This window comes from Amphiura filiformis, chromosome 3 (genome assembly GCF_039555335.1).
Source record: "Amphiura filiformis chromosome 3, Afil_fr2py, whole genome shotgun sequence".
In the NCBI taxonomy this organism is placed as follows: Eukaryota; Metazoa; Echinodermata; class Ophiuroidea; order Amphilepidida; family Amphiuridae; genus Amphiura; species Amphiura filiformis.
Window position 1 is genome coordinate 50,497,892 of NC_092630.1, and position 26,517 is coordinate 50,524,408.

General features: G+C 37.4%; 1 protein-coding gene and 1 long non-coding RNA gene across 2 annotated transcripts in view; both read left to right on the plus strand.

The window, feature by feature from the left end:
* The window catches only part of LOC140148677 (MICOS complex subunit mic25-a-like), a 358,926-nt gene that overhangs the window by 96,049 nt on the left and 236,360 nt on the right, over positions 1-26,517 (plus strand). The window lies entirely within an intron of this gene.
* On the plus strand, positions 1,005-9,537 carry LOC140148668 (uncharacterized). The gene is made up of 4 exons (XR_011858510.1): positions 1,005-1,118; positions 6,007-6,075; positions 7,738-7,802; positions 9,231-9,537. It is a non-coding gene; the product is annotated as an uncharacterized lncRNA (long non-coding RNA).

Consider the following 26,517-nt stretch of genomic DNA (forward strand, 5'->3'; position numbering starts at 1 on the left):
CAAGCTTAGTTTTAAATTCAGAATAATGACCCTTTGGAATAACAAGCCTTGTTTTAAATTCGGAGTAATGACCCTTGGGAATAACTAACCTTATTATATAATTATATGGAGTATGACCCTTCAGAATAATGCACCTTCAGTGTAATCCTTTGGAATAACAAACCTTGTAAAATTCGGAGTAATGACCCTTCGTAATAATGGTCCTTCGTATTCCACACGAACATATTCATACGGTTAAGGCAAAAAAAGAGAAAGTCTCGCAGACACCATCCTGCGTGTATTGCTATCACAGTGAAGTTAGCTGTTGGCTGTAAAAGTCATATGTTCAATTTGTTTGTTTTTTTCGCAATCCAAGATCCAATTTTGTCTTGCAGTTTGGTTTTTTTTTGTACACATTAACGCCATGATTGTAAACGAAACAAACAAGACTTCACTGTTTCTGTTTTTGAATATCACAAAGTACATAAACACAAGGGGCTGTGCAATTATGAGCCCGCCCCGGGGTAAAATTTCCAAACTGCTCACCAAAATTGCTTACCCCCCCCCAACCCTCTTGGCCTGCAAAAAATTCTTGCACCCCCATTGCATATGCCAAATTTTTTGGATCTTAATTTGCAAACTGAATGATCTAGATGATGTTGCGAGCAGGAAAATTTGCATATTTAAGCGTTTCTGTGCCGTTTTCCTGGCCTTTTTAGAGCGTTTCATTAGAAAGGCGCCTCATGAATGTGTGCCAAAAATTACTTGCCTCCCCCTCTCGGCTTGCCAAAAATTGCTTGCCCCTCATACTTTACCCTCCCCATAATTATTGCGCCTTGATTTGTTGAAAAAAAAAAATTCCAAAAAAAATGTTGCATAGTTCATTTTCTAGAAGAAAAAAAAGCATAGCAAAAAGCTTACTAAATGTAGCTGAGACAGACATTCTATTTTTTTCCTAATGAATGTTGTTATGCATTTTTCTTTACTAATCATTATTTTCTTCCTTTCAGACAAACTTATGGGAATCCTGTCCTGCCACAGCTGATATTTTTGAGAACACGAAAAAATTAAATAGCGCCCTCTTTTGATCCTTTTCCTCAGCTGCCAAATTCAGCTACCACCGTAGCATATTCTGAGCGGTGAGAAATCGAATTAAATCTATAGTTTAAGAAGACATCTTGAGCAAAAAAATAATATTTCGTGCTAATTGGTTCCAATATTTCCCATTAGATAAAATATTTGTTGCAATATATTTGAGCTATATGTGAAATTTCAGCATTTAACTCGACACTATCGTAGGTAACAAATACATCCATTCATGCATTGGCAATGCATGTACAAGGAAATTTTACGTCATGACGTTGTCTCTGGACAACGTATAAGACCGTTACCGTGCGGTGAATTGTTGAAAGAATATTACTCAGTCAAGAATAGGTTTCGTCACCCCTCGGCGTCACCCGTTCGGGATCCCTCACAGTCTCCCATAGACAGTTGCCTTTTGTATCTCTTTCCTTGTTGGAAAGGTATAACGTTGTGGAGATAGGAACATGTACGACCATCCGGGACCTACTCTGCCATGTTTGGCTGAGTAACGCTACGTTGAACACGGTCTTTTGTGCCTATGTAAATTATCCTCTGACAGGTATTGTGTTGAGAAATGACCTAACGACTTTCACGTGCTTGGAATTGTACCATTGACATTTATCAAATTTTGACGTTCGGACAACGATCGGATCTTTCTATATATGCAGATCATATTCGTTAGCCTGATATCTGGCCTTTAAACTTACCAATATTCTTCAGAAACTTGTTCATACTTCTTTACGGTATGAAATAGAGGCGACATTTGTGTGATATTGGCAATGTCAAAGGTTACGATAATTTGGACTATTCTACTTTACGGGGGAGTCCGAAAATGAACTTTGGCAGGGGCTGAAATGCATTTTTTACTAGCGCAATCTCTGTTTGTAACTAAAGCATTTGGAGTTCAAAGACCAAGACAAATTTTCCAGCGTGTATTTTTTATTCCAACGGGCGGCCGGCCGGTCGGACATGCGTGAGTTATTCTCGTTTTATACAGGTGTTTCATGTTAATTCACTATTCCTACTCCGTCATTTATCCACCCCACAAGTAAAATGGACATGACGACCCGAGATGTGGCGAGGTCAGATGCGATTGCATGATTAAAAAGACTAGTTTGCGTCTGACGTCAGGGCAAAGGCGCTGACGTGATTGGTTACTGACCTGCGTAGTACGGCATTTTTGGTCTGGTTGACAGGGCGTCATACACGCAAACTAGTCTTTTCAATTCGGTCTTCAATTATAGGAAGATTTCGCATCAGGTCAAGAGGTCAAATGATGCCAATGATGTAAATAACGGAAGAAATGAACAATTCCCTCCAAGTAAATGCAAGCGTTTTCACGGCAAATCAACAGGGATCGTCGAATTGAAGGTAACACAAATGGGTACAATATGTTGGTCCATATTGAGGTTCATTTAAATAGGTAGGGAAAGTGTGCATAAATATGAAAAATATGTTTTTTCAAATGGAATTTTACAGCTCTTGCGGTGACCCACGAACACAATGAAAAGGTCAATTTTCATCATTTATTTGTTCTGTTGCGTTCAACCATCTCCAACAATTTTTTCAATGTAAGTGCCTCTGGCCCTAGTGGAAGTAAAAACGGATACTATGGCCAGAGTTCTAGGGCTAGTCTCCCATGCTCAAACATCGAAACCAGTGTCGGTGGCGACGGTGAGAAACATCCACCGTCGCGTCCGTTCAATCATACACATACATGTACATCACATGCATAAATGTAGCCCGAAACATGGCCCTATGAAAGACAAAGATAAAAAGACTAGTTGCGTGTGACGTCATCTGTCAATCAAACTCCAAGCACGGTTTGTTTTACAAGTGTCGTCACTCGTGATGATATGAGTTGCTGAACACGGCGGTACAACCGGGCGCCTTATTGTTAATTTTGCACCATGCATGCATGAAACATGCAAACCATCTCCAAAGCAAAGTTAGGTCTTTAAAATAGTAAGTAGGAAACTTTCTTTGGTGAAGGCACCATGTCAACACAGGTCAGTGCCGTACTATTACGCTGACTTTCGTATTCGGCGAGGAGGACGATTTCAACCTCCTGGTTTGTTTACAAACAGAGTGGTAGACAAAAGACCGTTCCGCTTGTCCAAACACTCAGAAGGATGGTCCACAAAATTGCATGATTCACGTAACATGAATAGGGATTAACAAGCTGTCACGTAGAACCACAGTGACATGCTTCTATTGTCCAATTTGCCATCATGATTTCATATGGAAACAGTTCAGACCCAGAACAGGATCATGTCAGAAATTAATATTTTGTTCTGGGTCTGATTATTCGGACTAGTAATGTCAACAAAAATGCCTAGAAAAGATGCTTTTTGCCTTGTAAGAGTACGTAATTTTCACCATTCACTGCTAAATTCCTTTTCTCCGATCGGCACCAGCCAGATGAATCGACCTTCCTTATAGTTATACGCGCTATTAGCCAATCAAGGATCGCAGAGAATTTTATTGACAGTGACGTCAGACGCAAACTAGTCTTTTTATCTTTGTCTTTCATTATAGTTGTTCCTTCCTCACCATAGGGCCTAGTTCCAGTAACTGTAACTCGTCATACCTAGATGTCATGTTTATGATAAAGACTGAAGTCTTGCTGGCAGGACTACATAGGGCCATGAATGCCGTACGTACGTAGAAACGGGGCACCCTGAACTCATGTCGCGGTGATGACGTCACACTGACGCATGGACGGCATCTATTTATGACAGCATTCAAGCTGTGACTTACATTTGACGGACACGCGTGTGAAAAAAATATTTAGGGGTGAAAACAGTCAAAATTCTTGATTGCTTAAATGTTTCTAGGGGTAAAATGTCGCATATTTTCAGATTTTGGCACTTAAAACCCCTTATTTTTCACTGATTTTGAGAAAAATTCATTTTTTGGTCCAATTTTGGCCAAAATGGCCGTTTTGGGGTGACAAAAATTTTGACTTGCTGATTTCCTGTGAGTGTATGAACATGAAAACTACTGAGTAGTGCCTAATTTTTTATGCTAATTATGTGACAAAGGTACATTTGTGATATATTCAAATCATTAAATGGGATGAATCTGTTTCTCTATTTCTGTAACAGGGTTAGAAAGGTGGGGGTCAGGGTGACAATTGATTTGGGAAAAAATGCAATTTTCGCCTAATTTTGAGCTTGAAAAAGCCATAACTCCTCAATGGTATGAGCTATTGAGATGCTTTTTGTGTCTTTTTGTTCAGTATTTCACTAGCTAAATAGTGGTATAAAATTTGACTCAGTTAAGGGCTGGGGTATGAGCGTTTGGACAGTATTTATTTTGGGACATCAGAGCACATCAGACATATCGAATTGCATTCTGAATACGAAGAATGTCATTCTGATATCAAATAATTTTGATTTTTGAAATTAGCAATTTAATACACATTTTATGGCAAATCATTAAAAATTGATATTTAACAGTACTTGAAGTAAACTTTATAAATCTGATGATTTATACTTAAAGTGTATGTAGGTGGGATGAAAAGCCGACGATCAATTGAAAATTTTGACCTTTCGTATTGAAGATATGGATTTTTTTTCCAAAACACCAAAAAAAATTAGGTCTTTTTGGGGAAAAAATCCATACCTTCAATATGAAAGGTCAAAATTTTCAATTGACCGTCGGCTTTTCCTCCCAGCTACATACACTTTAAGAATACATCATTAGATTTATAAAATTTACTTCGAGGACTGCTATATATCAAAAATTTGAAAAATATCAATTTTTTATAATTTGTCATAAAATTTGTATTATTTTGTGATTTTCAAAAAATGAAAATTATTTGATATCAGAAAGACATGCTTCGTATTCAGAATGCAATTCGATAGGTCCGAGGTGCTCTCATCATCTCATGTCCCACAAAAAATACTGTCGAAACAAACTTAACAGTGGAATATATCATGAAAATGCCTATTAGGCCGTGTAAAATTAATATTTTGGTTCTCGTCCCTCCCTCCTCAATTTCTGGGATTTGTCAGATTTTTTTTTTTTTTAGATTTTTCAATTTTTTAAGACTTTGGAATGATTTATGAAATCTTCATACATATAAATAAGTTTATTAGAGAACAAGCATCACTTCCAAGTCTTTTCTGGTACTCTAGGGGTTTATCCTCAGAATCTCACATTTGAAAAAAAAAAAAAAAGGGCCTCATCGTTTCCTCGAGCACTGTTGGAGAAGACCGAAAACTACTGACAATGCTAATTTTACATTGGAAAAAAAAAAAAAAAAAAACACCTCCCTCCCTCATCAATTCATGAAAATCCTCTGGACGAGAACCAAAACATTAATTTTATACGGCCTTATTACTGGAATCAATTTATTAATGGTTGCCCAAAAAGCTACTTGCCCTGTCGGATACGTTGGCAGAAAGTTTACTTGCTCCAACAGTAAAATCGTTATACGTATCGGCCCGGGGTAGCGGCTAAATCAGCCCAACCCCTGCATCAGCCAGGCCTAAGAAATATGCTGGGCCCTCAGGCTTAATCAAAATGAGACTCTTAAAAATATGTGGCCCCTGGATTTCTTGGCGAGCGCTCAACATTTTGTACACAATTTGCCAAACAACCTCATAGGAAGACCTGGAGGCAGGGTTGTGACAGACCAGATTTTAATCTGTTCCATTTTCCAGATATTTTTCTACACTTGTTGTGTACAAAAGTATGTTTGGTAATGGTTAAAATAATTTCAGATTTGTTTAGCTGTTCTAGGCCGTCTGTTCGCCAAAAACAAATAGGCCTATTTTTTCAAAAACATGTGTTCTCTGGCCTGCCTGGAGGGCCCACACATTGACTTATGCCAAGGTGCAAGGTCTGCCCTCAATTTTATTTCCTTGTATTGTTATGGAGGAAAAGTTTATTGTGTGGTAATTAAAATTATATTTTGTGTTCTTTTTGTATAAACAGAGATCTGCAAAGGTGTGATCACATTTGCTGCAATGGCCAAGTCAAAGAATCATACAAGTCACAACCAGAGTAAGTAGAACTTTCTAACTTCAATGATCAAGGCAATCTTTACACAAGTCATGTTGGACCGAGTAGTATTTGTCATTTGTCAATTTCATTGGAAGAGGTGGTACAACCTCATACACTAGTAGTTGTATCTCGTTTCAAGTTTGGAGCTGTTACTTTAACAGCTCCCAACTTGAAACAAGACACAACTACTAGTGTATGAGGTTGTACCACTACCACCTCTTCCAAGAGTGCCATCAGTGTGTTTATTAGCCGCAGTTTGTGGCCCTCACGGACTTTGCGAGCGTGTAGCGTTCAACCGAAGCACTTTAGCGCAAGGACGCAACCTCTCTGGATAGTATATAAAACTACAGAGCCCGAAAGTAGTGCTATATGTGTTTATGTGGTTGCGCTGCCATCGCTCAGACAAATCACTCTTCTGCTCTTGTGTATATTCCCCATGGAAGAGGTTAGCTTGGGCGAATTGAATCTGCCACTGAAATCCAACATTGCACTACCTTGAATTTGAGATGAGATGCGAGACACTACAGTGTTGTTCCTGCATCAGAACATGGGGACATAGTCATAGATGGGAAAGGATTGGTGAAAATGAGAACAAATGTATATTCTGACATTTGGAATTGTCAATAATATTTCTTAATTGAAAAAACAAAGATTTTTGTGTCCATTTTTTGCCAATAACTCTTGAGGCCTATCTTCGATCTTGTCACATTTAGTGGTTTTGGTTAAGTTTGTTTGTAAAATGCAAAGCAAGTAAGATTAAAATTAATGATAAAAAGATTTAGACAACATTTAGAAACCAATATTTGTGATGCAGACGTCTCATCGCACAAAGCGAAAGTCAACCCTTGTGTGAATGGTTATAAATCCTAACGGTGTAAAACAGTGAAAGAAGTGAGTGGCCATCAAAGTTTGTCATCAATTAATAAGTGCCACTGACAGTATTTTTTTTTTCAATTTGGAGATGTGGTTGATACCCATTGAAGCATACCGTATTGTTTGTAATAAACGCTCCCCCTCTAATAAACGCCCCCCTCCAATTTTTGTGTGAAAAATTGACAAAAAATGCAAACATTTCCATGCCATATCGTGTAGGTAAGCTTAAAACTTGCATCAGTAATGGCAGTCACGATCGCTAAATTGCATGGAAAAAACCTATTTTGACTCAACTCCCATCCATTCATTGCCTAATTATGGTAAAATTTCACTAATTCCATGCACTTACAGGTGTAATTTTGTTGTATATCCCACTAAATTGTAATTTTCAGTGGGCGCCGCCATCTTGTATGGTCGTAAATCCCTCCTTTTAACAGGAGCACCATCGGAAATTGAACCCGATTTTAAGCTTTTTTCACTGACAATTCACTTCCAATAAACGCCCCCCATTTGGAAAAATGCAACGCCCCCGGGGCGTTTATTACAAACAATACGGTATCTTACTACACAGTAACTTACATCAATATGTGATCACATCATCACACTAATTTTCACAAAATCATCAGTCTGGTTTTAAAAAAGAATTAAAACAATTCACAAAGACTTCCTTGTTGTGGCGTGTTTAGTATGATTTGTGAATTGTTGTAATTTATCATAAAACTGCCTGATTCAGTGTAATTTTATCCATAATTTCCATAATGAAATGTCTCCTTTCCCCTTTTCTTGCAGGTTTCAAGGCTCACCGTAATGGCATCAAGAGAGCCAAGACTCACAGATACCCTTCACTCAAAGGGGTAAGATAAATGATAAGCACTGTGTGGGGGTAGAATAATCAATTAGATTGAATTAGCATGTCTTTGAGTTAGCTAAATTGCACTTTTTAGATCAAAAAAAGTTACATGTTTACTTATATCAAGATACACTTAAACTTTATAGGCGTAAAACAACCAAATTCTCATCTGGTGGTATTTTAAATTGATATGATTAAACAGTAGGAAAGCTTTCCTATTCACACTGCTTGTAGCAACCACAAGTAATACTGGTACCGGTTTAATATTTTAATTAAATCAATTAAGTTTGACCCTAGATTTCCCTTACACACATCAGTAGTCAACAAGCAGCACATGCTCATGGACCTAGCATGTCTGTTTCACCCTGAGTATGGTAGTGACTTGCAAGCATGTTATTGATATACGCCTTGGGTTAGATTAGATTAGCGGAGTGTAGTACGATTTGATACTACGGCCAGGGAAATTTGAGGTGAAACAAAAGTATGTTAGTTTCTGGTTTGTGGCATATTATGCTTTATCCCAGGGGACTGCCTTTTGAAAATGAGAAAAGAGCTGTAAAATGCTCTTCTTGTCTCTTCAAGAAGAGCTTAGAAGAGCTGTTTGCACCTGTGGCCATTAAAGCATAAAGAATTTAACTAGTCAAAAGTCATAGTAGCTATAAATCGCTCTTGCAAATGCAACTTAAGATGAGCTGTAGACGAGTGATTGCTCTCACTCTTCTCAAAAGGCAGTCCTTGTTATCCAGTAATTTGTAATAGTCGAAAGCAGAGCTGCAGGCAATCAATAATGAAAACTCATTGCTCATGTGTGGCAGAGCAAGTGTAGCAGGGGTGGAATTTCGTAAAGTGCCACAGGAGTCCAAGTGGATTCTCGCAAGAGAGTTTTGCGAGAGTCCATGGATTCCCGTAAATGGATTCTCGTTGTACAATCTTGCGGGAGTCCAAAAGGTATTATATGTAGGCCTACGTAAAATGCATTCAAACAAACAAACTAACAAATAAACTAACAAAGTTAAGTTTTTAATATATGTGTCATCATACTCTCACTTCCATACATTGTATATGTCATTGCATCTTTGGCGACTTTTCCTTTATATTTTGCAGGCTTTGAGTTTTAAGGCGTGTTGAACTTAAACGTAAGTTCGCTGATCCGATCATTCCAGCGAGAGTCCACATGGACTCTCGCAATAGGATTTTACGGGAGTCTCTGCGAGAGTCGACTCTCAGACTCCCGCGAAATTCCACCCCTGGTGTAGTGCTGCACTGCCAAAGTACATTTGAATCAGTGACCACAAGTTTAATAATTTAAAGACGATTAAAATGATGTGTATCCACACAGATTTCCACTTTAATGGAAAGTCTTGCTTTAAATAAAACACCAATATTAACATTTCTTTTACATATATTCTGTGCATACTTTTCCTGTTAACAGGTGGATCCTAAATTTCTTAAGAATATGAGGTTTGCCAAGAAGCACAACAAGAGACACCCAAAGCCTGTCAAAGAATAGACTTGAGTTTTTGTATTTTGTTCAGGTATGGACTGCTGCCTATAAAAAAAACCCATGAGGATGCTATCTGGATTAGCAACAAATACAATGCAACCAGTAACCAGCATTGTCCGCGAAGATAATCTGTATATCAAAGTCTATTTGTCTCTGTGGACAAGTCATATTTAATTCATGTCATAAGCATACATGAATCAAATGAATATGGAAATAAAATAGTTACCTCATGGAATTTTTGTGTGTACTTTTGTGTTTTTATGTGGAAGAAGTCATTTGTAGAATCATTGGGAGTAATATTGTGTTGAATTCTTGGACTTGTCCCTAGATCTAGTTAGTCAAAGGTAACAAAAATCCATATTCTCTTTCACTGTGAGACACGGAAGCACAGCTGGTATGGAATTATTTGGTTCACTTTAGATGAGAAAGTGCTTGCATTTGTAAACAGAGGTAAGCATTTTACCATGGAAATGGGCACCAAATTGTGCAGGTCATTAAATCATTCAATATCATTGTTACAGAGATATTGTTAGTAGACCTGACAACTGTCCCTCATTTTGAGGGACTGTCCCTTATTTCTGAAAATTTCAGTGATGGCAAATTTAAATGTAAGAACAGCAGAAAATGTCGCTTTAAAATTTGCTATAGCATTCTTTTTAGTCTAGTATTATGATAAATTCAGACCTGCAAAACCTTGCACACCCCAAGTCTTTGAATTTGTCTGTACCTGGTTTGTGTACATGTACAAGGGTTTGGTCTTAATGTCCCTCATTCTGACTTCGGTAGGTTGGCAGGTCTGTCAGTTAGACAAATTGCAGTGGTGAATAATGTGAATTTATTTTTTCACACTTCAATAACCACATTACTTTGTTATGAAATTCAACATTTAATCAGTTAAATACAAGATATTGGTAGCCTATTTGTGACCCGTTACAGCGAAAGGTACCTTATGTCGGCTGGTACATGTGTCTCTTTTTCCATATTTTTGGCAGAAAATATCAAACAACAATGACAATCTGAAGCCGCTGTCATTCCAAATCATCTCCAAGTCAACGAAGTTCAAGAATGTCCTCATTATTAGTGGGTGGCTGAAAAAAAATACATGCCTATACAAATACAATACAATGCTTTTGTAACCCACCACTCATGCCACTTGAACAGGGATTAGCCATAGTAAATAAAGACTAGAGATGTGTAACAAACAGTTCTATAGACAGGCACAAGCTTATTATCCTCCACAACAATAGGATTAATGATTGGTTTAGAATGCATTTAGTACTAGCAAAATGAGCTCCCGAATTAAGGTACCATTTGCTATAACGGGTCACATTTAGTTTTACACTTCTGATCCAAATTACAATGTGACACATTGTTACATTCAGTCACAATGGCACATTACATCTGAAACCATGCAGTTTGGAAAGTTGCTCTTTGGTCCATTCAACTCTCACATAGAATGTAGATAGTAATCTGCAATCTAGGCCTACTGCATTGTTTGAGTGTTGAATGGACCAAATTGCAACTTGAAAAACTGCATCTTTCCATTGTGTCCTAACGCATAATACAATTGGCCGGCACCTGTGTGTAAAACAAAATAGGCTATCAATCGCTTTGATAATTTTTGAATTTTGTTAAAACTATATTGAATTCTTTTTTAATATTGAGGGGGAACTTTTTTTTTTGTACACTAGCTGTATGAAAATGCTGCTTCTACAAAATACAAATACAAAAGCATTCACTTTAAAAGACCCAAATTTATATTAGGTAGATCTTGTGTTGCATATTGTTGAGCCAGTCTTGTACTTCAGTGGAAACTGTGGGTAACAATCATATGGAGCTAATACAGACAGATTCATCTGACAGGTTTGTAGATACATGTAGATAAATACGTATATTTGTAACAAAATCAAAATTTACTTGCTTGATTGATGATTACTTCTGGTTGGACGAATCCCATCCACAAATGGTGTAGAATTGTCACTCAGTAAAGGATCATATATTGTCAGCCTGCTACGCTAATTGCCCAAGTCATTTCTTGTAATTATGAGAACAAAGAACAAAATGTGGTTCAAGCATGCATCAGTTCAGTATTCAGTAATCACTATAATTATTTCAGATTATTCCCTTTCATTTGTATCATTATTTGTTCTTGTGCAAAGATTGGTGAATAAATATGTTTAAAATGCATGCGTGAACCATATTTTGTACTTTGTTCTCAAAATTACAAAAAATTACTTGGGCAATTAGCGTAGCAGGCTGACGATATGTGACTTAAATAGAGGGCCTTATTTATGACATTGGGTCTTCTTCTGATCCAAATCAAATGGACGCCTTGTTGCATTTGAAACAGGCCTTGAAATAAGCTAGAATTTCTGAGGGCCATTTGCGCCCTCGATCTTAAATGTTTGAGGGCCATCACAAATTTTTGTGGGCCCGAATTTGGGCCATTAGTTTTAATCTATGAAGCCCACAAAAAAGTGAGAAAAATTGCCACAAATTTTGTGGGCCATTTGGGCCCGCCAGATGTGTCTTTTGCGGGCCCTCACTGATTTTCGGGGGCCGAGATTTGATATCTGATATTTGTGTTACACTCCTTGCTAAGGATTTTCAAATCTATTATGTGGTTTTGAATTGCAGTGTCTGAATTTAATTGTTCAGTTTCCAACTGTTTATCATGTCTTTTCCACCCTTGTATAGTTTCATGTTTAAGATTGGTCAAAATCAGCCATTGCCGATCATACAGTTCAAGACAACCACGGAATAGATTGAGACAGCTCGAAAATCTTTAGCAAGGAGTGTAACACAAATTACACTTGAACAGTGAATATCTTAAAACTTATGGCTCATTTTCTGTGCGTAAAAACGACCGCAAACCAACCACTAACACAAAATTTGTGAGTGAGGAATTGGATATGGTGCATGATTCACGCAAAAAGTTCAATTAACGTGACCCATGGTTGTAGACAAGGTTTTCTGTAAACTTTGTCACAAAGATCACACATTTTAAGGGCAGAGTAATGGGAGAGAACATGGACCTTTTTGAGCTTCATTATTTCTGAATTGTATGTCCAAAGTATATAAAACTATACATTTTTGGAAAGGAAATGAGTCAAGGAATCCCATGGTGACGTCAGATTTGTTCAAAAATGTCAAGTTTTTGAAAAAATCATAAAAATTCCTTTTTACCCCAATTTTTTTGTGACAACTTAGAAAAAAATCCGTTCGGAGTAAAAAAAATTCAGTTAGCTTTTCATGAAGAAGAGACATGAACTTAGGGAAGGTTTTTTTATTTTTTGAAATTCGTCTTTTTTTTTCGAAATATTGAAAAAAACATGTGAAAAAAGCCACTTTGTCACTCTATTAAGCAAAAAATTGCACATAATGGTGTATATTTTTGTTTAAAACTAATATTTTGAAAAAATGAAAAAACCTTCCCTAGACTTTGATGTACTCTAAAGGATAGTGCAAAAAGTTTACCCTTTACTTGCATATTTTTCGAGTTATCTTGTCACAAAAATCACACAATATTGTCAAAAGTGAACTCTGAGAAATCGACGTTTTAGTAAAAAAATGTCAAAATTATGCACAAAACGTCCTTAAATTTTAAAAGCGGTAAGACTTTCACACTTGTAAAAGCTGTATCTGGTGCATGGTCTAAATATGCATCTTTTGCACCAATGAATCTATAATGTCTGCTTTCAGTGCGTAAAATTCAAAATAATTAAAAATGTAAGTGGCATTTTGACTGCAAATTTTTGTTTTGTTTACACCACATTTGCTGGCGTTAACAACATACCGACTGCGCCTTGACTGCGTTGGACATATCGCAAGCAGAGTTGCGCCTTTAAACGCAGCGTAATCACAATATTTCGCATCCGTCGCATTTCTGACTCAGTATTTCCCGCCAATGTACTAAGCTGTCTTGAGCCATGTGACTTGTTAGAGTTGAAAGGAGTGAAATAAATCAAGCAAAAATACGAATAAATATTAGCAAGTTGTATTTTATCAGTTTCAAGTGAAAGAATACATCTTAGTGTTGATAAATATCAAAAAATCTCAAATTCGGTCGTGGGCGAATGTGTCTTCCATTACTCTGGCCTTAAGTGACTTTGACCTTTCAGTCATATGCGGCATTTGTTGTTAACACAATCTAGCCGCAAAGATCATTTGAGAGTCGTAAATATGCACAACTTCCAAGTGCCGTGATGTGTGCACTGAACCAGGTATATTCCTAAGACCATCAGATATCAATTTTGGGTAGAGTGGGATGTTAGTGACTTGTGAATTGGTGATTGTTTGTCCAGATCCCAGTTGTGGACTATTGGGCCCATTGACAACCATGTTGGTTAAATTGCCTAAACACAAGTCAAAGTCAGTTGTCCACTTGGCGTGCCAGCAACATTGATTGGACAGATTGAGTGGGTTCACCAAGAAGATCGGATATGGAAAATCTGTGCACACATTTAATAAAATAAAACACACCAGGACTAATTGGCTATTGAAACATGTTTGATTAGTCCCTAGTGCTTTTAATTGTTTTTAACAAAAGTATGGTAGCTAATTAAAAAGACCATTAATTGGCCTTACACCATGTTCAGTCTATTGAGTATAGAATACAAAACATGTACACGTACAAGAACTGTAAATGTGCACCCCCCCCCCCACACACACACCATCCATATGTACAGGGGAGTTTAGTTAAGAGCGCCATCATTTGTAGTTCATTAGTCTTGTTTATAGTGCACCCTGCACACAGAAATATTATACTGCCCTCATTAAAAATTGAAGATATCAAAACGATATGGCAAAGCCAGTATTTTCTTTTCGTGAGTATTCTGTTCAAATACTGTAAGGGGAAAATCAAACAGCTGTACATTTATGTGCTACAGCATATTAGCTATGAAAGATTTTAAATATCAGGGGGGGGGGGGTGGCCTGGCCCACATTATTGGGGAATGAGGACCCTAATGGTACTTGCCCAATGCCCATGACCACCAGAATTACTGCACTCCCCTGGTTCTGGAGCCCGGTCACTCCCATTGTGGCCTGTGCACAATCCGTGATAATAAAATCACGTAAAAAGGGTAGTTTTTCGTGGGTAGGCACGATATCATGTTTAGGGTGTCAAAAACGTAGCGAAATTGCAATTGCTAATATGCGGAAATGAAATTTAGGGTATGAAATTTATGCAAGGAATAAAATCCCTGTTTATGTAGACCCTCCCTCGGGTCCATGGAGAACGACTGGTAATGTAGATATACAACATTAAATAAACCCGATACATGGACCCTTCCAATGTGTAGGCAAGTTGCCTTCCAGCTCCCAGCATTTTGTGGGAGTTCACTTTTACCGATCCTGGGTCAGACAAGTTTTCTATATATCACGTCCGTGGTCTCACTGTCTTGCCGTTTGTGTAAGCGGCTACTTAGCCTGACCAATCAATGTAGATCTCAGCAAGCAAGGCGATATTTGAAATAGGTTTTTATTGATCACTAGCGGGATACCCGCGCTTCGCGCGGGTCCCCGCTAGATGGGAGCGTTCACCATAACAGGTATAATTACTGAACAGGTAGAATCATTGAAAAGGTACATTTTTTTTTCTAATTCTGTTCTTTCTTACATTTCCCTTTAGCTTCTTTGTTTATTTGCTGCTTGTGATTTCCCGTTTCCATGTTTTTTATTTATCTCTGTTCTCATTATTTTAGCTTCTTTTTTCTTACATTTTCTGATTAGTTTCTTTCCTTCTTTGTTTCGTTCCCGTTTCATTTAGTTACTTTAACCCGTTGGCCTATTATTCGTACTTTTTTGTCCTCATTTTAATTTTTTTTTTTTTTTTTGCTTCATGTTGTTTATACAACAAACATCTTTTTCCCGTATTTATTACGTCCTCTCATATAAGCGTGTCTGCGGACGTGTTCACCCGTTATCATAATCCCGTGACCCGTCCATATGTACCTTTTTGTCCTTTATTTTTCCTTCTTTCCGTATTATCATGTCCACTGGTCTCTGGCTCGCAGTCGTGTGGCTCTGCGCCGTTTACGCGCCCATTGGCGTAGTGCGCGTTACGCACGAGGCGCCGACGCGATGCCGGCCAGCTGCAGTGACGCGTAGGCCGACAACCGATTTTCATAACAAAACCCCGCTTTTTACCCATATTTTCACTGTTTTTGGAGCCAATTCTTGACCGTTTTCAACCAAATAAAGTTTAAACACGTTCCCGTATATTCCTCGATCTCCCGTATGAATTTGGCGACATTTGGATCGAAACTGACGGAGCCTTTATAGCGATACATACATAGATAGATACATACAACATTTCCCTATTTATAGTAAGATAACCAATGCGCGCGCAAAATGACAATAGAACTGGGTCATGCATGTTATGTGCCTACCATATTTGAATTGACAATGAGGCGGGGCTATCATAATTGACGCCACAGTCATGTTACATAGCTTGATAATTATTTGGAAGGGAGTTTACTATCAAAGCGGAACAGTCTGGGTTTAGGAGAGCTATTTAAAAAAAATAAACAAGTTGGTCTGTAGATTAATTGAGTTTTAAATCGACACACAGTGCTCTAGGAGCACTATAACTTTGTTGTCATTTATAATTAGGGCTTAGTGGTGTGTTGTTTTAATCTTTGGAGTGAAGGAGAAGGTGGTTTTAGCTCTAATTATTTACCCACAGATGGAACCCAGACTGGTACAGTCTACTGTTTATGGTGTGAAAACAGGCGTGTGTTTACCTGTTTAGGGTATCGTTTTAGCCAAGAGTTAAATCCTTGTTTAGGGTGCTTTTCGAAAGTTGATTATTGCAGATGGTGTATAGGCCACAATGGGAGTGCTGTATTTTTCTGGAATGGGGAGTAATTACTGGCCCTGTACATCGCCAATAATGTGATATACATGTCGTTCAGTTTATCTTAATTCTACTCATTTGCAAACAACCAAGCAGTCAAAAGAATTGGGTACAGATCAAATTACAAAATACATTTGTAGGTACCGTACCATTTATACAATATTATTTTAATTATTCTACAAAGTCAGCAAGCATATAAACTGAAGAGATGTCCCGAAAATGCTAAACTTGCGACAACTTGTGGCGCCCACTCTTTACATGGTAAATACTGTGAAATAGAAAAACCTATTTTAATTCCACTTTAAAACTTGCGGTTTAACTATAGTATATGATGATGAATCAATATGGTCAAAATAATTTTCAGGGAATTTGAACAAAATTAAACTTAAGTAGTTATAAAATACATTTAGCATAGCAGGATAGGTGAACTCGGATGGCCTGCAGGGGTGGATCAAGGATTTCTAAAAGAGAGGGGGCCGAGTGTCTAAATTGGTAAAAAGCGGGGGCCCGAGTGGCTGATATAATCCCAAATGAGACTGAATTTGCATGATTTAGTAGTCAAAAGAGGGGGCCGGTCCCCCTCTGGATACGCATCCGTTATTAACATGCAATATTTGCACAAATAAATTAACAGCATAATACTTCACTGGAGAGAGTGGATAACAGTCAAAAGGTAGTACTACAAGTAAATAACCTACAGTTTGTTTGGCTTATAATTGGCAGAAAAAAAGACTAACAAACAACATTGTGCATTGCACACAGTTGGGTGCAGCACTTATGCTATAGTTGCGCAATGCGTGACTGATACTGTGTAAATTTATGCGATAGTAAGTTGGGACTTTATTAATGTGTGCAGTAACAAAAAGCAAATAATTTTCTCCAATTATAAGCCGAACAAACTTTAGCAGATGCTGCATATCATACATGGAGGCAGATCTATACCATATTTAGAATCGCTAGCACGATGCCCATATGCATGACAGCAGGCATTAATTGAACCTTTGACCTCCGATTTCAACCAAATGTAGTTTAACACTCCTCATATTTTTTTCGATCCCTCGTATGAATTTGGCCAAGTTTGAGGCCAATCAGACTAAGTTTAAATTTTGACCTCTGCATTCCCTTCATATCAAGCATTCCACTCACCAAGTTTAAGCCCATTCCGACAAAGTTAAAAAATGTGACCTTTGACCCGAGATTTCAACCAAATTAATGTAGTTGATAACACTCATATTTTTTTGATCTCCTGTATGAATTTGGCGATATTCAAATCAAAACTGACGGAGCCTTTTACACACATACATAACCACATTTATATAATTGCAGTACAAAAAATTCATATCATTTCATTGGTCAATTACTATTATTTTTGCCATTTCTAGAAAAAGACTATTGCACTCTGCACGATTGCAATAGTCCATTTTCCATTGCACTCACGCACAGCTACCTTGGCAATACTTACAAACGTGAGAGTATAACAGGCACGGTGACCACCTGAACTCGCCGATTATTTGTCCGACAAGTAGGACCATTTAGTTACCAGACTATACTCGCCTCTGACTATGACCTATCTCATGGTGCAAGAAAGACAAATCGCAAAAGTCCATTGACCGCCCTGTTTCGGCGGGGCGGTTAGTGAACTTTTGCGGCCAATTTTTCTTGGGCGATCAGAGTCTGCATGAGTATAGTTTGTAACTAAGAAAAGACAGGTCCTATTCGTCGGACTACTGATTATAGGTGTGGGTGTCGCTTCTAAATTAAATACACTTCATATTTTTTTTATTTTTTTTATTTTCCTGGTGATTTGTTAAATTAAGTGAAGGAATTTATATAAGAGTTATATGAAACAAATATTTTATGTTTTTATTTGATCAATGGTAAGAATATTTTCCCCCGGATATTTTCATTCGCTGAAATACTAAGCTTTGCTGAATTGAATGGAACCGTCTTTATTTCACCTCATGAAAATATACTTTACCACTGTACTCATTCAATATTTGTATAACATACATACAACATTTAATAGCCAAATGAAAGTAAGATTCTGCTTACAAAATTCAAAACCTGCTTCTGCTTGCCACTATTAACAAAGCAGGTAGTGGGTTTTACTAAAGTAATAATTTCCCATATTCTCAATTCAACAAACACTGATAGTTTGGAACTATTAAACTGCAATATTCTGGTCATTGCCAATTTTCTGTCTTCTATGACGTACAAGAATAAACTCATGCAACCTGAACAACCTCACTTTATTTTTAAACCACATTGCATACAAAGCTGCAAGAAAAACTATACCAACTATTATTATTTTTGCCAAGAACCCAGTCTTTTGAGCAAGGGAATGTACTAGTAGTCCACTGTGTTATCGATCATTGACCTTGTTATCACTTAGGGGTGGTGCAATAATTATGTGTACCCGGGGTGAATTATAGGGGGCAAAGATTTTTGGCAGGCCAAAAGGGGGGGGCAAGCATTTTTGGCAGGTCGAAGGGGGGTCAAGCGATTTTTGGCAGGTCGAAAGGGGGGCAAGCAATTTTTGGCACAGATATTTTGGGCACCGTTTCTATATTATGCCCTAAAAAGGTGTAGGAAAACGCTACGAACACGTTCAAATATGCAAAATTTCCTGTCGCTGCGCCGCATTATATGTTAAGACAATTTAAGGGGTACTACACCTGTAGTAAGTCGTGACTATTTTTGCATTTTCTCAAAAATAATAACACACTGGTAACAAAAAGTTATGTATATTATTAGGGCAAGGAATCCAACTACTACACTGAAATTTCAGTGACTCAAGACAAGCGGTTCAGTATATATGATAGGAAACGAGGTACATTCTAGCGGTACCTCTTTTCTTATCATAAATAATGAACCGCTTGTCTTGGGTCACTGAAATTCCAGTGTAGTAATTGGGTTCCTTGCCCCAATAATATACATAACTTTTGTTACCACTGTGTTAATAGTTTTTGATAAAAATGCAAAAATAGCCACGAATTTATCGAGGGGTGTAGTACCCCCTTAAGGTTTTCAATTTGGGTTCCCCAAAATCTTGCATGTGTAAGGGGGGGGCAAAGATTTTTGGCACGTCAAAGGGGGGGGCAAAGGTTTTTGGCACGTCGTCGAAAGGGGGGCAACGATTTTTGGCACGGCCAAAGGGGGGGGCAAGCGATTTTTGGCAGACCATTTTGAGAATTCACCCCCCCCGGGGTACACATAATTATTGCACCACCCCTTATAGAGTGTGTGTATGAGGCTAGGGGAGGGGAATTTTCTGACGAATATTGGAATAAGAAAAATGAAAATAGTACATTCTCAAACTAGCAAATATTTCAAAGCTCACACACAACCAGAGATTATCAAAATGTAAGTTAATAAAGTTTTACTTGACTTGAAGTGATGATAACACCTTGCTCTTTTATTAAGCTTTCAAGTGATATGGATGCATGATAGGTCTGCTAGTAGCTTGTCTACTTAACAATTCAGGAAGTTGCAGTTTTTATTTGAAACACAAAACATCTAGCGAGCCAATCCCAGTACACATAATTTTGCCTTAAAATATGCTTATTCAAGACAGGTTTTGTCATTCTCTGCTAGTTATAATTACGCAGGAATAGTTAATATCACAATTTAGAAATATGTGCATTACTGGAAATCATTTCCGTGTACATCTCATTCACCTCAATCTTTTTCAAAAAGTAATCATGTATAAAACGCATAATTGCGGTTGTGTGCATGCCAATAATCGTGCATCTGTACAGCAACAAAATCAATCAATAGTCTATATTTGTACACCGCATTTAATCAAATCCCTTTTCTGCCACTCAAAGGAAATTTAAAGACTGCACGGAGTTCATCGAGAGGACAAGACTGATGGTGGTGGATGAGGTAGCTCAAGCAAGCAATAAACATGGTTAATCAAGTGTATGGAGATATGTGCAAGTGAATTTAGCAATATGGTTAAGAAATTGACATTTCGAGTTCAGAATGGATATTTCCAATACAATTTAGGGTACAACCCAAGCCAAAATTTGTACCGATTTAAAATTCCATATATTTGAAGTGATCATATTTGATTCCTTGATTGACTAACATTGATTGTTGCCACTGGCGTATGCAAAGGGGGGGACCATTGACCCCCCCCACTTTTGTTGGTCATTCGGGGGAAAATGTTAAAAACGTCAAAATTTGCTCCTAATCAGACTCCATTCGGGGGAACTGAACAACCTGCCCCCCCCCACTTTCAATGTGCTGTGCACGCCACTGATTGTTGCCACTCTTCACCTGTACTGTCATGTTGATTGTCAGCCTTTTTTTATTATTAGTATGATGTCCATTGCCGCTATGCGTGACCTCAGCGATTTATTACCTTCGAGGGCGCTGTTTGAATTCTGTAACTTCATCGTCACACATGTTCTACTGCACCAATTATGAGGCGAAATGCATCTCATTTCCACCCATTAAAAGGGGGGTCGTTTTATGGCTAATGTGTTGAAATGCTAACATTAAACTAACAATAACAGGACATTTTTGTTCAGCTAAATATTTCATGAAAAAAGTAGGTTTCTTTCTATACTGTTTGTTTGTTTGTTTACCTCAAAATTTAGTATCCAAAGTAATTGATTATTTAATTCTGCCAATAAAAGAGAATCATTAGGATGTTGGCCCTCCTACTCCACAATTTCATCTATATTACAGAAACCATTCAGCTAACTATTTCATGCAGTTAATGAGAAAAGTCGGTTTCTATACTTTTTGTTTGTTTATCTCAAAGTTAATAGTATCCAAAGTAATTTAATTATGACAATAAAGAAGAATGGTTAGGATGTAGGCCCTCCTACTCCGAGCTATACAGAAAAAGAAACCATTAAGCCCACCTGAAACTTTTGATCACCATGACAACTATTTTGAAAACACTAATTGTGTCATTGACATTAGTATGTAGTGTCAATGGATGCAGTCAGGGTTGCCAAACCTATGAATTGGCAGCCCAATTAGGTGCCTTTGAAATTGTACACATCTTAAAAATGGCTTGATTGATTTGCTGAACTAGAACACACTAAAATTCATCAAAATTTGTATACGCATAAATGGTGGTACTGAAGCTGACAAAATGAAAGGAATCTGAAGAATGAAGATAGAATAAAAGCAGTCAGTCAGCGAAATTCTCCCAGTCAGGAGGAAAATTGTGGGGCTACCTATGTTGAGCAGTCAACTTTTGAAGACACATTGTTGGCTAAAAATTATAAAATTTTAAACCCAATTTTGCCTCAAAATGCACTCTAAAAAATATATGTGACCTTGGGTTTATGACAAGTTATATTTTGGCCAGAGTTTTGTTGATTTGTGCCAAATTTCAAGTGTTGCACGGCAAAATGGATTTACAAAGGTTTCGGCAAGTCGACAACCCTGGCTGCATTCAATTTGACAAGTGCACAGGTGCAAGAATATTTAAAGCTAAACAAGTTGAAATAGTGTTAAACATGCCAAAAAGTCATGCATGCATAGGTAAATGCAACAACAACATTACTACTACCCCATCGTCCACATGTCAACATGATAGACAAGACTTGCTTCCCTCAAAGTGTACCCTGAGCTGAGTGAATGACATCCAAAATAGGCAGATTTTGCATAATTTTTCAGAAAGCCCAGGGGCTTAGCCCTCCATGCCCCAGCCACCCCCTGGGCATATCAATGGTTTCAAACAGTGGGAAGATAAACCTTTGTTTGACGGTTCCTATAGCACTGTCAGTGCTTGATTGAAGGGGAAATGGAGGTTTGAGCGCAGCTTCTGGCTTAGATTAGAACTAGTTCTGTTCGCAAACCGCGATGCCTCAAGCAAAGTTAGCGAAGCAATTGTTGGAAAATCTTAATGGTTCATCATACAGGTATCCGAGTCCAGCACAGACAGAGCCTACTACCGCCTGCCTGATTATTTGGTTGCCTGATGCGTTTCAAACATCTTCAATTGTTTGTATCATTGTCACTACATGTTTGCATATACCAACTTTCCTGCATATACGTATGTAGCTTCCATGGACATCATTTGTAGGCTTCCCTTTGGCCTGTGAACAAAAAAATTAAATGGAAGATGATCCCTTGCCATTTGCCTATTTTGAAAGCTGGTAGTCCTGTTAATTACTAGTTTTTCATTCCAATCTTTTTGACCAACGTTAAGATACTTCAGTACCTGACCTTTGGTCGGATATCAGCGCTGCTCTTACCCTTCTTCGCTTTTCTTGAGTGAATATGGGTCAAACCTGGGGTCAAAGCTGCAAAAAAGATGAAAATCGCTGGAATAGAGGAAAAACACTGTGCCATTGTCTTCCCCGGGGTTAGATTTCACCACTCTGGTCTGCCAGATAGCAGGTGCATACCCATGGGGGCTTGAGCCTTCTGGTTATGCCAGAAATGGAAAATGGCCTTTTTTGGGCACATATTGGCCACTGGGGCCGGAAGTTTTCTGGGCACACCCATGGATAGTATAGTCAGGGATAGACATTTAAGATAGACAATCTGATTTTTAAGTGAAGATTGGTCATTTAATCAGATCTTGCACACTATGTTTATATTGCAGAGTATCTATGGTTATGGACGATTCCTTGACTAAAGGTTAATTATGTTGCACATGTAATTAGCTAACAGTATGATATTTGGCCTTCATCTTAATTTTCACCTTTCTTGTTATGCTGTAATCGATCTTTACAATTTTAAATAAAGCGTACCCCAAAAGTTGGAATTTGATTAATACAATGTATATGGATCCAGCAACATCTGCATATAAAATGCAATTATTAGGGCATCCCAATTTCTTGGAAGCAAGTAATCTCCCTACGGTAATCTTACCTGAATACATAAGTAGGAAAGCGTTAAATAAATGCTTTGGAAAGTAACAGGATAAACCAGCAAGTGCATTTTAGAGTAAATTGACAAAAAATACATAAATTTACACAGGAGTGAAAGCTAATGCAGTAATGTGTTTTTTTAATATATCATCAGCTACTCCCAGAGTAGGCTAGGCAACAAAAACCACACATGTTGTCTGCAGACAATGAAGGTAGACAATAGTTAGCTTTTTAGCTCTTTTTGCTACCAAATCTATTGATGAGTTGATTAATATGCTACATTAACTCTAAGAGTACCACTTGATATTAATTATATGTAACATGTGGCAATCATGTTTAGGACAAGTTATGTATTGCATATTTTAATTGGTTCAAATTATTAAAATTTATGTTTTACCTAGGGCAGTGGAAAAAAATGGACTTGGAACTGTTATTAAAGCGCACATGCTACACTATGGCCCATCTTCTCTGACTGTACATAGCGATTTGAAAAGTGATTTGTGAGGGCAAGTTCATTTTTTTAAAGATCTTGGAACCGCACATGCTACAATGTAGTAGCAATTTTTAAGTGGATTTGTGACTTTTTAGGCATTTTTTTTATGTTTGTTTTTTAATGTCATGGCTAATCTATAGGCCTACATTATGATCTGTTGCAAGGTTCCTTTTATGCATTAAGGGTGGTCTTAACCCTGGAATTATGGAAACTTTCGGGCTTCATAACTGCTAAATTATTAGTCTAAAGAATATAAAAGTATACATTTTTAGACTGGAAATGACTTGCTGAATTCATCTGTGGGGTCCAATTTGGGCTAAAATGCTCATTTTTGGAGAAAATCCCAAAAACAGGTTTTTTGGCCCAAATTTTTTCGTGCAACGTAACAAAAAAATCGTTTGGCCAAATTTTTTTTTTTATTAATTTTTAAAAACTAGATAAAAATATCTAGGGACCGTTTTTTTATTTTTTTGAATTTTGGCCAACTTTGAGAAATTTGCACCAAAAATGATCAAAAAATGCAAAATTTTCAAAAAATCATAAAAAGCCTGATTTTACCCAAATTTCAAATATTTTTGGTGAAGTTGGTCAAAATTCAAAAAAATGAAAAAACGACAGGACATATCCAAGGAAAGAGAAAGAAAGTATATGCTTTGTCCCACAATTTTGATAGCACTAGCTGTTTTTTGCTGGTCTTGGTGAAGGGGATGAACCATCTAATGAAGTTCTACGTGGATGTGAAAAGTTTCTTTGCTCGCTTTTCTGTCCATGTGGGTCCACATTGGGCAAGCAAAGATGCTCATGGTTTTGGTTCAAGCAACTCAAAGATGAACAAGGAGTTGACAAACCGCTACCGATTTAGGGAGCATGGATTGAACATAATACGCCGTGCCCATGTCCAGGCTAATATCTAGCGCTATAAGATAAGGTATTGAACCCAACTCATCTTGACCATCTGACCTTGGGGTAGTGGAACCTAGACAGCAATATACTGGTTCTTGCTCAGGTTGCTCCAGATCCGGTCTGCAGCTCATCAGGTGTAACTGTGAGAAATCAAAGTGTTCGAGAAGGTGCCCATGCATAGGAAACAGTGTGATCTGTACCAAATTTGCAAGTGTGGTGGGGAAGGTGACAGCTGCATGAACATTACACCACCAATTATTGGCGAAGATCTAGAAAATCATTGAAGCAATGGCAATTAGGAACAATTAGTCAATAATGTTAACACTCCTGATACATTCATTGCATTACATAGCATTTCAAAAATACGCTTTTCTCAGGAGGTGCAAAGCTCACTGCGCATTTAAACATGATAAATACAATTCAAAGAACATAATAATGGAAAGCAAACAAATAAACAAAGAGATGCGTTTGAACATACTTGTTACAAATTGGAAGCACGGTGGACGTCGCGTTCTAACGGCAATGGCTAGATCGTTCCAATCACCATTAGGCCAAAATATAATATATTATCTTCATATTACATGCAAAAAAAACAAAAAGACACAGGTAATTTGAACCAAGCATTTCACTGTTTCGTAGTGAATGTGAAGTGGATGACGGCGTGCTGCCATTCATACTACAGTTCATTTATAAAAATATCAAACTCACTCGATAGTTTCGCCAAGGTATATTCTAGCCAAATTTAGACACTATCCGGTTATTTTCCCTATATTCATAAATATTGGTCATGATGTGGCATTTGGCAAATACACCCAAGTGCACTAGAAATTCCCACACACTGGAAACAGGTAGCTCCTCTTTTACTGAGGTATGGCAAGTGTGGCCTTCAGCACGTAAAATTGGGAAAGCTATTTAGCATAACAAAGGGTTAGTTCCTGATACACTGTGGAGCAAGGAAATTGGTTATTTGCATAGTGAATACACTATCAAATTACGGCGAGATGTAAATTGGGCGATGATGTCAGAACTCATTAAAATTTGTCACTCGGCGTATTGCAACGTGTTGTAATGCGTGTAGCAGATACAGGGAAAATTCTGATGCGAATAAAAAGTGTTCCAATCATAAATACATTGGTATTATTGGCATCCTCATATGCCAAAACATATGCTTAGCCATCAAAAGCATCTTCATATGTCCATTGGTTCAAAAGTTATGGCATTTTACGTAAAAACCCTAACATATGGCGTGCCATCTTGGATTTTTACTAATTTTGAGTATTTTTAATGCTCTTATTTTGTTTCCAATGAATCGTTGACACCTTTATTATGAGTTTAGATGAAATATAATAGTTATTGTATGAATTATTTGAATGAATAGTTATGGTTAATTGGAAATTTAAAACAAAATTGGCGGCCATTTTGAAATTCAAAATGGAGGTTCTAAATGTTAATGAAAAAACTGGCAACCATTTTTTTCTTAATCAGTGGCGTTTCTAGATATGTTTAAACATGGTTGCCAAGAATCTACCCAAAAATTTGACAAAGATGAAAAACATCACGTAAGCCAACCGACTAAAGCATGTGCAGGACTGGAAAATAATATGCGCTGGACTGTTAGCAGTACGCAAAGGAAAACGGCACAATATTATAATAGCAGTTTCATACCTCAATTCTAACAGTTTAAAATGTACTCTGTAGATGTACATGAAATTTGGATAACATTTTATATTGATGATAATGTATGCGCACTTTTGAGCCATTTTCCTCATATTTTAGTGATATATTGGTAAAAATAATAAAATAAAATGATTTGATTTATAGATTTCTCAAAAATGTGGCTTCAGACAGGATTTTTTGGGTCAAGTTTGAAAATGCAGAACATGAATGATGATCAGTTTTCTTTCTCCCATGATGAGACTTTTTAAAAGACAGTTAAAATTTTCTGGGACACCAGACTTGGGACACTGAGCCCTTAAAAATTTGAAAATATTTGATTTTTTCCCCTCATATTACACGGAACACGTACTAGTACATATTTGTCTCAGTCAGTTCCGCATATCCATTAGTGTTATTGGTTGAGCAGGTCTATAACAAGGTCTGTAAATAATTGTATAGCTA